Source organism: Heloderma suspectum, chromosome 11 (assembly GCF_057233095.1).
Source record: "Heloderma suspectum isolate Gila_16-S chromosome 11, 16-S_ref, whole genome shotgun sequence".
Lineage (NCBI taxonomy): Eukaryota > Metazoa > Chordata > Lepidosauria > Squamata > Helodermatidae > Heloderma > Heloderma suspectum.
The window spans coordinates 18,529,269-18,544,599 of NC_139468.1; the positions used below are offsets into that span (position 1 = coordinate 18,529,269).

Below are 15,331 nucleotides of genomic sequence, written 5' to 3' on the forward strand. Positions count from 1 at the left end.
GTCTGTCTTTTTGCAGTGGGAACTTACTAACCTAGGATATATGGCATAATATTGCCACCATTAGAGGCCCAAAGCGCACATCTCTTTAAGGACACGGCAAGCAGTTAGGTCTTTTTTCCTTTTTCTCTCTAGAGTAAGCGCGGGGGGGGGGGGGGGCTGTTGAGCTGGACTGGGATTCTAGCATGACATGAGGGTAGAGGGCCTTTAACACACCCACCACTACTGTAGTCCATATTTGGGGCTTCCCTGCCTGTCATTTACAATGCCAAATATTAGCTATTGAAGTGAATAGATAATTATTTGGCAATATAAATTAAGTGTGTGTGTGTGTGGGGGGGCAATCTAGATTGGGACTGCTGCTGTGGGAAAGCATTAAATCCCCCTTCCTTCCATGCTAGAGTCCTATTCTGGATTGGGCCTGCTGTGCTTACTCTAGAGTGAACAAACAATATTTTGGATTAGGAATACCAGACATTACTGTAAATAGTAAGATCTCTGCTGTAATAAAGGCTTGTCAGATCATATAAAAAAGCCAAGTTGCATATAACCTTGGGTTTACTTTTTTAAAATTATCCATGGAGAATGAAATTAAACAGAACAAATACATAAGAAAGTACACAAGGCCATTTCACTTTTATTTTCCGTTCTTATCATTGTGTGAAGTCCCATCCTTGAGTTTTCACTTCTGGGTTGTTATGAATGAACTTGAACCAGAAAGTTACACAACCTACTTGAGATACAGGAAGGAGAACCCTGATTTTGTGTGCGAGCAGGAGGTGTGTGTGTGTGTGTGCGTTTGGATTGCAATCTCTCTCATTCCTAACACCTTTGAAAAAATAGATTATTTTGAAAGGGATTTCAGCATAATTTCCACTGCCAAGATGCCCTATTGAGGCGACTGGGATTTGTACAGCAGCAACAAGGGTAGATTGGATGCAGCGCCTGCTGTGGGTGAGTCTGGGAGGGGAGGATTGTGGATTTCCGGACAGATCCCCCTGTATGTGCTGCAGATAATTCCATCCTGGATCTCCTCTTTTTAATGATTCTGACCTATGACAGCAACTCAGAGGAGTTCCTGTGTTTAATTTAGCACGTCCTTGTATTTATTTCTGAACAGAGCAGCCTCCTCCCATTGTAAACCTAGATAGATGGAGAATAATGACAGGAACTCCACACCTTTTTTTTTTTTTAACTATCTGTTTCACAGAGTTCATATGAGCTCATGGGTGACCGACCTGCCTCCTGAGGCAGAAGGCGTTTTTGGCATTCCTGATACAGGAGCAGAGGGCCATCTGCTCGTCTCCAGGCCCTTTGCTCATAAAGCTTTGCAAGGTTCCATCTTGTTGCCTGAGCGGTTTAATATCTTTATAAACCTTCCCCAACCTGGTGCCCTCCAGCTGTGTTAGCGTGCTGGCTGGGGGTGATGGGGGTTGTAGTCTGACACATCTGGAGGGCACCAGGTTGGGGAAAGCAGATTGACACGAACCCATTGGGAGAGGTTGCCTGGAGCAGCCGTGGGTGGAGATTATTATTCCAGATATCGATTTACCTCTTGTTTTTAAAGCCAAAGAGGTTTGCATAAATATTAATGGATGAATCACAAAATTACTCAGGTAATTAAGCATTCATTCACCTGAGAACTTCCAACAAATGTTTGCAACTGATTTTTTTATTTCTGAGGCAGGCAGAAGTTGCTAGCAATCACAATTCCATTTGAACCACATCTGTGGGAGCAACCCAGAACATCTGGCCCTTGTTAGTAGTGCCAGTGAGCTCCCTTTTTGTGGAATACATATGATTTCTCCATCTTAGCATTTCAGAATAGCATTATACTTAACCCCTTCAACTGAAGGCTTAGGGCCCAGGATACTTTAACAAGGTTTCGGAGAGAAGCGTCAACCAAAAGCACCATCAGTCCTTGAAAAGATGTTCCTACAAATGGTGCAACGCCACTGATTTAACAGACAAGCCCTGATCCAAAACCCTAGGATGTTCTAAACCAAGCTTCCCAAAACCTGTGCCCTCCAGATGTGTAGGACTACAACTCCCATCATCTCTCAGCCAGCATAGACATAGGCGGCCACTTTAGGAAAGGTGGTTCACATTAATAACATTTAAGTAAACAACGCAGCTCCTATTTGCACACCAGCTGCTTATACATGTCAGAGCTTTAGCCTTCGTTTTCTTTTTTAATCCTGGGAACATGACCGTGGGGCCCATAAGTAAACATCCCCCCCCCTTTCTAGGTGGGTTACAGAGGCTGAGAGACGGCAGCTTGTCTAAGATCACCCAGCAAGCAGGAATTAGGCCTTCTCTGGTATAGTTTTGAGGTGGTAGAGTGGACTTTATCACTTCAAGCTCCAGGTGAGGATTCACACTTTTGAGTCCTTGCCTATGGGAGGAAAGTTTCCTTGAAGTAGAAAACTAGCAGTGCAGGGAGCTGGCTGGGATCGAACCTTTCTTCTTCATGGGTTGGGGGGGGGGTTATTGCAGGGAGTTTCAACATGAAATAAGAGCAAATCCCGATTATTCAGGTGTCCCTGAGAGATGACCAATTTCCATAATTAGAAACATTCTGGGGTAAAGAAATAACTGCAATTTCCTAGGTATCCCTAACTTTCATGTGCCATTTTTAAACAGTTGCTCTTGTAATGTCTTTCCCTCTCCCACCCCTACTAAAAGCAAAGATACCTGCACGTCACCATGGCTCCCGCTCCTCATTTTCACAAATTATTTGAGGAATACAATCTTTCCCCAAAATATCACGCATGTCAGACTGAAAACCCAGTTCAATGACATGCACATCCTCCTCCTGTGCTTGCAGATTTGGTGCACATTAGCTCGCATCCGTGTTCTTGACAAACCGGTTATCAAAGGGTCTGGAATGTTTTCCTTTTTCTATGATGCATTTTTGTGGGAGGAATCGGTTAACTGTGTGGTTTGGATAGGTCAAAGACTTTGTGAAACAAGAAACCCGATCCCGAGCACTCTACCATCTGGTGAAAATTCGATCCAGTGTTATACGGGGCTTCCAGTAATCACTGATGCCCCATTGTTGCTATGTGCATTGTTGGGACGCTTTGAACTCACACAAACTGCCACTGGAGAGCTGCACTGGATTCGCGTTACCTCTTGGTAACAGGAACTGCCCTTCAGAAGCTCTTAACATAGCCTGGACTTAGCAGCTGAGGGGGTGTCTTTCTCTGTCTTTCCGTTTCTCAGCTGTCAGTCAGTGAAATGTAATAGTAGCCAAAAACCCATTTGAGCTTCTTTGGAAAACGGTAGAGACTTGATCATTATTACAGTTTCTAATGAATACAACAGCTGCCAAAGACTGCTCTAACTCATGCCAGCTGCTGTCACAAACAAGGCTACATTCTGCTGACCCAAGACTCCTGGAGGACTTTTGCGCTTCTGTGATGATCTCTCTCTCTCTCTCTCCCTCCCTCCCTCCCTCCCCTATGCTTAGGAGATCATCCATATACTAACCAATGGGAGGAAGGTCCAGTTGATCATCCTATAAACCAGGGGTATTAGGAGCATAGGAAGCTGCCTTCTACTGAGTGAGACCCTTGGTCCATCTAGCCCAGTAATGTCAACACTGGCTAGCAGCAACTCTCCAGGGCTCCAAGATTCTTTCCTTGCCTTACCTGGAGAAGCCAGGGATCGAACCTGGGACCTTCTGAATGCAAAGCAGGGGCTCTCCCACTGAACCACGGCTTCTTTCAGTCTGAGGGTCAAATTCCATTCCAGAGAAGCTCTTGGGGGCCACATTCCAAAGGTGGGCAGAGCCAAAGGCAAAAGGGGCGGGGCCAAAATGCCAGCACATTGTAGCTTAAAGCTCTTATTACCACTCACTCATTAATCCTTAAGAGAAGCATTTCATCCTTTTATAATAGGGGGAAAACTTCACCAAACCAGGAAACCACCAAACGATCAGTGGTCAGGGGAAAGAGACCCAAGGCAGGCTGCAGTTTCTGCACTCCTGCTATATATTCATAGAGAACTCAATTTTCTGCACATGGATCCTTATGTAGCCAGTCCTTATGCATTCATGCAGAAGAGGGAGGCAACAGTGGGCTTGGGGGAATCCAAAAGCTTGCAGAAGTACAATAAACTTTATGGGTGAAACCCTCAATTGTGGGAACATGAGCAAAAAGAGCCCAGTGAGGACTGAGGATGTGAGGGAAGAAAAATCAGGGGGAGTGGAAATGGAATGGAATATCCTGAAAGAGGACATGGGTGGCTGGAAACTCAAGCATGCCATACCGCAATATTTTGTTGCAGGCCCAGTTTATATTATATCCAGAAAAATCAAGTAGCAAAATCTTTCGTGGACAGCACTGTTTCTGGCTGAGGGAGAGGGAGGCATCTTGTATGTCTGAATAGTGGAAAAAGAAAGCTCCCTTCATGCAGAAAGTTACGGTATATGGGTTTGTTCTATTTTTTTCCCTGTTACGCTTAAACTTTTTTTTAAAGGGGATCCTGCCCCCCCCCCCCGGAAGAGCATTGAAATATGCAAGCTTCAACTGCATCCTGAAATAGAACACACTTTACAGCTTGATTTTGCTGAAGCTGTAGCTGAATCTGAGCAGTGGAAGCTAAGTGGCCTAAAAGCATTTTCAGACATAAAGAAGTCCTACAACTTCCAGCATTTCCCAGCCAGCATAGGAGTTGTAGGACTTTTTTCTGTCTAAACATGCATAGGATTGAGGTCTAAGGCTGCAATCCTATACACACTTACCTGGAAGTAAGCCCCATTGAACTTAATGGGACTTTCTTCAGAGTAGACATGCTCTGAAGAAACAGAGCATGTCATACAGGATTTCACTGTAAGCAAACTTTATCCAGTCCACAAGGTAGTCTTTCAAAGCAAATCTTTGTTTAGCCCTTCTAAACAAAAGAAGGTTTTAGAAGGTTTGGTCCTTCTGGGGTGTTGCACATGGGAAGGCCCTGGTTGCTTAATGTTCATCTGGAGGTCAGATGAACATTTACCCAGGAGGGCTTCCTAATTATATTTTGTGCAATTTTGGTTAGCTCTGTTTATAGTACAGTAACTTTTCATTGTCTGCTCCTTCTAAAACTTGCGTATAACTTATACAGTTTAGGCAAGGGAAGTGTTTCAAATTCCTAAAATGCAGTATTGAATTTTCAGCAACTTGGTGTATCTATGATCCATACACCGGTGGACAGTAGATTCTGGACATATAAACAAAGTACTTTTTCACGCAGTGTGTAATTAATGCATGAAATTCAGGGTCAAAATGGACATTACTTTAAATCTGTGTCTAACAGCTATGCCCTTTTTTCATTTTTACTTGGGAGTAGGTGCAGGGCAAGGGCCACGGTGGCTTAGTGGTTAAGACGCTGAACTGCATTCCGTGCACCTCGGTGTTCAGTCATGCCGGCCACATGACCACGGAAGCGTCTTCCGACAGCGCTGGCTCTTCGGCTTAGAAATGGAGATGAGCACCGCACCCTAGAGTCGGACACGACTGGTTGGGGACACCTTTACCTTTACCTTTTAGGTGCAGGGCTACATGGAGCTGCCTTTGAAGACAGTTTAGAAGTTGTAGCTTGTGCAAAATGCAGCAGCTAAACTGACAGAAGGGACCAGGAGGTCTGAGCATATAACACCAGTTCTGCCCCACTTGCATTGGCTGCCGGTACATTTCTGTGCCTGATTCAGGGTGCTGGTTTTGACCCATATAGCCTTATATAGCTTGGAACCACAATACCTGATGGAGTGCCTCTCCTGGTATGAACATACCTGTGCTCTACGATCAACATCTGAGGCCCTCCTCTAAGTGCCACCTCTGAGGGAGGCTTGGAAGGTGGCAATAAAGGAGATGAGAAGCCTGCAAGAAAAAAAGAGAGAGCGCTGGAAATCTTAATTCAGCACCGCAAATGTGGTTTAATACACAGGGATTCAAAGCCAGACATAAGCGCTCAGAGCCCTGGATGGATGAATCTGTCGGTTTTGCTTCCTCCCACATTTGGATTTTTTAAAATCTCAAGTTCTTTCCGCCCTGTTTATGAAGGCTTTTGAAAATTTTGGCAAGTTCCTCTAACCCCCAGCCCCTGAAGCAAATGAAATACTCAGTCATTTATACTATTAGCCACAATAACTAAGGGCGCAACCCTATGCATGTTTAGACAGAAAAAGTCCTATAACTCCCAGCGTTCTCCCGCCAGCCATGGCTGGCTAGGGAATGCTGGGAGTTGTAGGACTTTATTCTTTCCAAACATGCATAGGATTGCACCCTAAATGGACTGTCCAGGTTCAGGGGTAGTATGCCACTAAATACTAGTTGCTGGTGTTGGAAAGTCTGGTGTGACTTACAGCAGAGTTGCCTTAGATAGAGAAAACATGGCAATACAGCATTTAGCATTAGAGGCAACAAATGCAGGCTAGAGCCAGTTTAAAAGCCATTCAGATCAACTTACTTTATTAGCGCTTTTATACACATTGTCAGAGAAGGCGATCTAACACTGTTTAACTACAAGCACCCCCTAAAGCTGGGTGCGTGAGTGTAAGCAAGCAAAAGTTTGGTTCCTTGCTTCCTCTCTGGAGAGACCGCATGTTGCTTGGTGCAGAGGCAAGAGGAAAAGGAAGAAGAAGAAAGAGGAAGAGGAGGGAGTAGGAACAAGGAACTGATCAAGCTACTGGGCAATCTCTATCACCCCCTAGTGTCTGGAAGCATGCGGAGTTGTTCCTATTATCCAACAGCTGGGAGGCAACAGCATGTGTGGGGGTACTGTTGGGTGGGGTGCACCAGGGGAAGCTTCTTTTTTCCACTGTTTCCTGGAGTGAGAGGAACCACGCAAAAGCCAGGAAACCACCAAATGGTCACCCGTCAGGGAAAGGGGATGGAAACAGGGGAATGAAGTGTGGCTGTCCGGGGAACACCAGAAGAGTAGATCGGGACTCCAGGTGTGCCGGACTTGGCTAGTGGGACTGAGGTTCAACCATCTTGGTCTGTGCTGACCGGCAGCAGCTCTTCAAGGTCTCAAAGATCTTTCCCATTACCTACTACCTGATCTTTAAAAAAAACAAACCAACTGCAGATACCAGGGACTGGCCCTGGGATCTTTTGCCTGCAAAGCATGTGCTCTTCCACTGAGCTATGGTTCTTCCACAGAGTACTGTCACCAAGCATCAGATCATCAAGAGGCTTGGAGCGACATAAGAAATGCATTTGACACCACCACCCGTGCACTGTTTTCCTGATCTAAATCCCTCCTCCCAGAAATTGTTGCAAGCGCCGCTGAGGACAAAAGAATACAGGTACCTGCACTCTGCTTATCTTTCTCCCCCAGCATGGCTAATGGGGTTGGGGAAGAGGGTTTTGATCAGGAAAATAGTACCCCCTCCACCAGTGCCACTGCTCTGATTGAACCAGAGCCTTCTGCAACTGCTATACTGTTTTTTTAAAAATGAAGGGAAGAGATTGGATTATGAATTTCTCAGATCACCTGTGTTTTGGCCCTCATTCTCCACTCCTCCTTCCCTTCCTCCCAACCCAGTCCATTATTGCTCAGTGTTGGAGAACATGCTGTTTCCTGCCCACCCTCAAGCAAGGCATACAGAAGGCCTTTGCTCGGGTTGGGACCTACGCTGAGGCATAATCAGCATGTGAACCCATCCAGAATGGCTTAGCAGCATCAATGATCCACAGCTTACTTCACTGCTGGTCACAGTGGAAGCAATTGAAAAGCCACCAAATACTGTGCATTCCAGTGGTGAATTCCTTTCCTGAGCACAAACGAAGCCTTCCCCCCATCCCCCCCGCCACGCTTACCCATATTTGATTTCTGCCTTCAATTATATTCTCCACGTCTGCTCTCACTCAACCACCGCAGTGTCGCATTTTTTGCTCTGGAATGTGCCCTTGCCCTCTAGATTGTGTAGACAAAACACCGCTGCTACCACCACCCTGCCGTTTTTATGGAGTTTAATCAGCAAGAGAAATGTAATTTTTGGAAGGAACCAAGGCGTCTGCTGGGAGATGTACATATTGTCTCCCTGAGATGAGGAAATGTATGCCTCTGCACACCAGTTGCTGGGGAACATGGGCAGGAGGGTGCTGTTGCACTTATGTCCTGCTTGTGTGTTTCCCACAGGCAGCTGGTTGGCCACTGTGTGAACAGAATACTGGACGAGGTGGATCCATGGTCTGATCCACACGGCTCTTACGTTCTCAAATGGGGCCAACTGCTACAGGTAAAAGCCGCTTGTCACTTGTGGAGCCACAAAGGAAATGTATATCAAGAGGGAGGGCTGAAGCTAATGTATATACTTAATGAGATGATTCTTTATTACTGCTTGTTCACTGGCCTCTCGCTCTGGCTCAGACAACGGTGGCGGTGAGAAGGAGGAGCAGGAGATGCTGCTGCCTCCTTGCTCACTGGCTCTCTGCTCGGCAAGCAAGCAAGTGGGAGCAATGATGAGAAAGAGGAGGAGGCACAATGGCAGCTGGTGACAATGGAGGTGAGAAGGTAGAGTCACTCACCCTTTGTGGGTGTCTTGTTCAAGGGCCCTCAAAAACCTGGAGCTGAAACTGAGTACTCATCCTCAAATTTACCCCTGCAAACAACAGAGCAGCATTCTCTCTCTCTCTCTCTCTTCCTCTTTCCTTCTGCAAGGTGATTGCCTAAGGTTTGATTCTTGTGGTAATTTCCATTCTTTCAGCAATTCTTCTTCATGGTTTAGATGTTGTAATTGCTATCTGACTTAGAATGACCTTTTCATACCATGTATGGAGGATACTGCACTTGATAAGGACGCTCCAGGAGGATTAACAGTAGCGTTGCTGTACCCCTGAATTGGCCACAAGACTGGAAAAGGTCAGTTTACATTCCAATTCCAAAGAAGGGCAACGCCAAAGAGTGTTCAAACTACCGCACAATTGCGCTCATTTCACATGCCAGCAAGGTGATGCTCAAAATCCTACAAGCTAGGTTTCAGCAGTATGCGAACCGAGAACTACCAGAAGTACAAGCTGGGTTTCGAAGAGGCAGAGGAACTAGAGATCAAATCGCCAACGTTTGCTGGATCATGGAGAAAGCAAGAGAATTCCAGAAAAATGTCTATTTCTGCTTCATTGACTATGCTAAAGCCTTTGATTGTGTGGATCACAACAAACTGTGGCAAATTCTTAAAGAGATGGGAGTACCAGACCACCTTATCTGTCTCCTGAGAAACCTGTACGAGGGTCAAGAAGCAAGAGTGAGAACCAGACATGGAACAACCAATTGGTTCAAAATTGGGAAAGGAGTACGACAAGGCTGTATATTGTCGCCCTGCTTATTTAACTTATATGCAGAGTACATCATGAGAAATGCAGGGTTGGATGAATCACAGGTCAGAATTAAGATTGCCGGGAGAATTATCAACAACTGCGTCAGATACACAGACGATACCACCCTAATGGCAGAAAGCGAAGAGGATCTAAACAGCCTCTTGTTGAGGGTGAAAGAGGAGAGTGCATAACCTGGTTTGAAACTCAAAATTAAGAAAACGAAGATCATGGCATCTGGCCCCATCACTTCCTGGCATATAGAAGGGGAAGAAATGGAAGCAGTGACAGATTTTATTTTCTTGGGCTCCAAGATCACCACAGACAGTGACTGTAGCCATGAAATTAAAAGATGCTTGCTCCTTGGGAGGTAAGCTATGGCACACCTACGCAGCATAGTAAGAAGCAGAGACATCCCCTTGCCGACAAAGATTCGTATAATCAAAGCTATGGTTTTCCCAGTAGCAACGTATGGCTGTGAGAGCTGGGCTATAAGGAAGGCTGAGCACCGAAGAATTGATTCTTTCGAATTGTTGTGCTGGAGAAGACTCTTACGAGTCCCTGGACTGCAAGGAGGTCAAATCAGTCCATCCTAAAGGAAATCAACCCTGAGCACTCATTGGAAGGACAGATACTGAAGCTAAAGCTCAAATATTTTGGCCACCTAATGCGAAGAGAAAACTCCCTGGAAAAGACCCTGATGCTGGGAAAGACTGAAGGCAAAAGGAGAAGGGGACGGCAGAGGATGAGATGGCTAGATAGCATCACTGATGCAATGAATATGGACTTGAGCACACTCCGGGAGAGAGCGCAGGACAGGAAGGCCTGGCGTGCTATGGTCCATGGGGTCACGAAGAGTCGGACACAACTGAACGACTAAACAGTGACAACAACAACAACATCCCCTGAATCATGAATGCTGTCCACTGAATATTGGTTCTCTTTGGAAGCTGGGAGGAACAGTCAAATAGTTCAGGAGAAATGAAATGGGTCCAAGTGACCACTGGAAAACTGCAGCTCTTATTGTATTCAACTAACCCTATTAACATTTCAGGAAAATCAACACGACGGTATACTTAAGAAAAAAGAACAAAACACTATGCTATAAAGTATGTAACGGAAACTCCATGTCCTTCCTTGGTTTTCTCTAGCCTTTAATAGTGCATTCTTAGCAAAATAAGGAGCAAGCAACTGATGGAATAATTACATGTTATGAATGAAGACTGCTCCAAAAATCCCAGAACATATTCCCACCAAGACTGGGAAAGATAAAAGTTGCTACGACGTTCTGAACAATGTCCCAAACCCACCAAACTGCTGGAGAAGGCCAGTTCCTTCCAAGGTTTTGCTTTTGCAGTCTGAACTCTGCTATGGGCCTAAGATCTTATATATTACTGTTTTCCCTTTATAAAGTTTTTTTTTAACATTCTGATCTCCCACTCTTGGTAGAAGAGGCTTTTCATTCCCACTAATGTTACAGAGAGGCTAACTCTGCGTGATACAGAACACTATCGACCAAGTATTTCTGTTGCACAATCTTGATTCATTTCAGTGGTTCTTGTTTACATGGGAGAGCTTTTGCTGCGGAAGCGGGACAGGGGCATCTCTGGAGCATATTTTGGAATCAGGGCAAGACCTCTCTGTTCAGTTAGACACGTGGATGAGGATATTAAGCAATGACATATGAATTTGTTACATTTTCTTTTTTAATAGCTTCTTATGCACCCTGAACGTCCAGACTAGAAACGCAAACAAGCAAATGAATGACGAGAGCAGTTCCTAACAAATGATGTTCAGCCATTGAACAATTGCCTATATAAGATAGCCTAAATATATCTTCCTTCAGTCCGAAGAATCTTCTGATTTGAGCCCTGTTTCTAGTAGATGTCATTGGTACCAGCTCTAGCTTTTTTGGACCCTTCTGCAAGGCACTCTCAACGGGCCCCCTCTCTCAGTGACTTTACCTTCCAACCACCATTGTCAGCAGCTGTTCTTGCTCCCCCCCCCTCTTTCTCATACTGCTACCACTTGCAGGCAGAAAGCCAGTGGTCAAGGAGGCAGTGGCATCTACTGCTCCTCTTTCTCATTACTACCATTATCTGGGCCAGAGCGAGAGGTAGGTGAACATGCAGGTTGTGATAGTGAAGAACAAGAGCAAGTCCAGGGGGTCTTGCCAGAAGGGCCCTGCTGGGCTGTGAGCCCTTGGCAGGTGCCCAACCATGCCTGCCTTTGATGCTGACCAAGGCTGGCATAGACATTCTCTCTCTCTCTCTTTTCACATATCCCCTTATGCAACGGTCTTATGGCTCTAGCGAGGGAGGCTGAGGGGCCATTCAATGCTGTGGACCTCCCTCTCAGCAGGCAAAGAGGGAGGTCCTCAGGTGGAGGCCTCCCTAGGGCTGTGGCAGAAAGCCCCATCATTGTTGCCGCACTGCCTGCGATACTCCATGGGTGGCAGGGCCCAAACAGGGCATGCCAGAGGCTTAGGAAGGGGAAGTTTCTCTCCCGCCCCATCTTTATTAATTATTACACTTTTATCCCACCTTTTTTCGTCTCGTAAGGAACCCAAGCTGGCTCTCATATTATCCCCACAACAACCCTGTGAGGTAGGTGTTCAATTGCAAGAATCACAAAACACCAGAGACAGCTACTTAAATGCTTCTTTATTCTAGGCCTTTGCTAGGCCTTTCTTAAAAATGAAACTCAAGCAAACAGTCTCTCTCTCCAATCCTCCTGACTCCTTCCTTGCACTTCCTCTTCCTCCTCACTTCATTCCATGCCTATACTACAACTCCCAACATGCAGTTCATTTACCACAATTCCACAGTAGGTTAGGCTGAGAGTCAGCGACTGGACCAAAGTCACCCAGTGAGCTGCATGGCCAAGTGGGGACTAGAACCTAGATCCCCTGATTCCCAGTCCAACACTCTAACCACTACACCACACTGGCTCTTTTACAATTGCTTTCTTAAATATGCAGACATGGTCAATATGTTCCCTGCCGTTTCCCTTTCCTCCAGGCCCCCATCATACTCAATTTGTTTATAGGTCAATCACTTGGAAAAAAACAATAGTTTTGAAGAAAACATTGTGTTTGTGTTTTCCAGATAATGCATCCGTGTGTCACAGCAGGCACCGTTTCAGAAGAGGCATTCCTTCCTCTGGGAATGTATATAAATATATATATATGAAGTCTGTTATTCATTCAAGGCACCTTTTTAATTGATCAAAATATTATTGATTAAGCTGATTAATCAATTTAATTTTTCAGTCCTACTAGGTTAACCTAAAGAAAATAATTGGAGGATTGAGGAGCCAGAGAATAACTATGGGACAAAAAAGAGGTGGGGCAAAAAAAAACAAAGATCAGAAAAAGCAAGTTACAATGATTTAAATGTGAGAAGACGCTTGTACTAATGTGAGATGGATTAGGCAACCAATGTAAAGAGATGATCAAAGCTGGGACTTTGAAGGTTGCAGGCTCGATTCCCAGCCTCTCCAGAAAGACCCCTGTCTGAAACCTGAAGATTCGCTGTCAGTTAGTGTGGCAGATGAATGAATGGTCTGGTCTGACTTGGTATAAGTAGCTTCAGTGGAGGCTGGTAGCTCCAATGTCAGTGGGGCAGAGAATCCACACCAGGTTTCAGTCGGAACCAGGCAGAACTCTAAAGGAGATCTCCAAGATGCTTTGCTTCGCCTCCATGGAGCAGCTTCCTTAGTTTCAGAGCGAGAAACTGTAAAGATGAGCTATGCAGAAGAAATTTGAGGTAGACGGTGATTAAAAAGAAAAGAAAGAAGACTAGGCAGCTATGGTACTGGTCAATATACATGAATATATCGACCAGTATATACATGAATATATCGACCAGGATGAATATAGCACCATCCATATACATGAATGGTGCTATATTAATAATAACTATGAGGAGGATTACTGGAGCTAGAAGGTTCTTATTAGCCGCTTGAATGGCACAGGTAAATTATAAGCCAACTGGTCGTAAGTGAAGAAACTGAAAAAGAAGAAGAACCTCAAAGACCCTGAGAAGAAAGAGGCTCTTTTAGAGGAACAGTAGGTTTGGCCACAATCATGAGATTCTACATCTGGTTGGAAATTCACCAGGTGAGCCAGCCCAAAATACAAGGTAGCTGTGAACAACAACAGGTGTTCCATAAAGAAGGCAGGTAGCAGTGAAATGAAAGAATGCATGAAAACATGTTCTTACTTGTGGTACCCAGTCAACAAACTTGGTGTCTTTCTCTCTACCCCCATTATTACAAAGCTTATTCTTATAAGCTTACATCTGCTTTTTCTCATTATATACAATGGCCATTTCTACTTGTGGCCTGCAAGTTTGGCGGTAGGAGGAAGGAGTCATTCCATGTTATTTGTATTCTTTTCTGATTCGTTTGTTCCTCAAGTTGGTACTGGCTGCATTCAGACGATTGCAGGGGCGAATTAAGCCATCGTGGATTTCCTCCTGCCCACTGTGTGCGCCGTGCATGCGACCGCAATTTGCATAATTACAACCCCTACTGCAAGCCATGGGTTGTGGCTTGGGTAAGAAGCTGGGTTCGGATGAAACAGCAACCCATGCTGAATCATGGGTAGTTATGCAAATTGCGGTCGCACACGCAGCATGAATAGGGGAGGGGAAGAACCCACAATAGGGTTTTTCGCCACCGTGATTGTCCGAACCCTGTCATTGGGTAAAGACAACCTAGAGCCTTCTAGCACCTTAAAAGGCCTTAGCTTATAAATTCGTTAGTCTTTACAATGTCACAAGATTCTGTTGGGGTTTTTTTGCCTCCACAAACTATCACAGTTTGCCTCTGGAATGAGGTGCAATGTGATTCTTGTAAAACAGACAAGAAGTCAACTTTGCTATTGTTAGCCTGTTTGTGCAATCTTTTCCCTTCAGTGCCTCAAACAAGGCCATTCTCAGCAGCAGTTTTCCCCTTAGAAATTGATTATGGAGAACCAAAGTAAAAGAACCCTGAGATAACCTCAGATAGGGCCTGAGAGACCTCAGTCCCAGATCTCAGTCCTGGATTCACTAGCTTGTTGTTGTTCAGTCGTTAAGTCGTGTCCGACTCTTCGTGACCCCGTGGACCATAGCACGCCAGGCCTTCCTGTCCTCCGCTCTCTCCCGGAGTGTGCTCAAGTTCATATTCATTGCATTGGTGATGCTATCTAGCCATCTCATCCTCTGCTGTCCCCTTCTCCTTTTGCTTTCAATCTTTCCCAGCATCAGGGTCTTTTCCAGGGAGTTTTGTCTTCGCATTTGGTGGCCTCAGGCAAATTCCCACTGTTTAGTTCTCTATCTGGATGCTGGAATATTAAAGACTTAGTCCCACCTGGGTGTTGTGATAAAACAATTGTAATTTAAAAAAATCTATAAAGCCTTTTGGCTTTAAAATACTCTGCGTCTGTCTCTTTGTGTCTCACAAACAAGGGTTGATTCACAAATATGGTGTGTGAACATAAGAACATCAGTGGAGCCCTGCTGGATCAGACTAAGGGTCTATCTAGTCCAGCATTCTGTTCACACAGTGGCCAACCAGCCAACGACATGAGTGCAACAGCACCCGCCCACCCATAATCCCCAGCAACTGGTATACATAGGCATAGTGCCTCTGATACAGGAAGTGGCATATAGCCATCAGGACTAGTAGCCATTGATAGCCTTCTGCTAACTCCCTTTTATAGCCACCCGAATTGGTGGCCATCACTATGTCTTGTGGTAGCAAATTCCATAGTTCAACTATGCACTGTGTGAAGAAGTCCTTCCTTTTATCTGTCCTGAATCTCCCACCAATCAGCTTCATGGAATGACCCCAGGTTCTAGCATTACGAGAGAGAGAGAGAGAGAGAAAGAAATCTCTCTCTATCCACATTCTCCACACTATGCATACTTTTGTACCCCTCTCTGTGTGTGAAGTCATGTGTGAACCCCCCCCCCCCCCGGTAATCTTTTATTCCAGTCCACTGTGGCAGTTAGAGTCTCCATGCAAATGGCATCTCTATTAAAGTG

At 45.2% G+C, this 15,331-nt stretch overlaps 1 long non-coding RNA gene across 1 annotated transcript; it reads left to right on the forward strand.

The window, feature by feature from the left end:
• The first annotated feature begins 701 nt into the window (after positions 1–701).
• On the forward strand, positions 702–14,684 carry LOC146337095 (uncharacterized). Its single transcript, XR_014785345.1, has 4 exons — positions 702–951; positions 7,143–7,288; positions 8,125–8,224; positions 12,407–14,684. It is a non-coding gene; the product is annotated as an uncharacterized LOC146337095 (long non-coding RNA).
• The last annotated feature ends 647 nt before the right edge of the window (positions 14,685–15,331 follow it).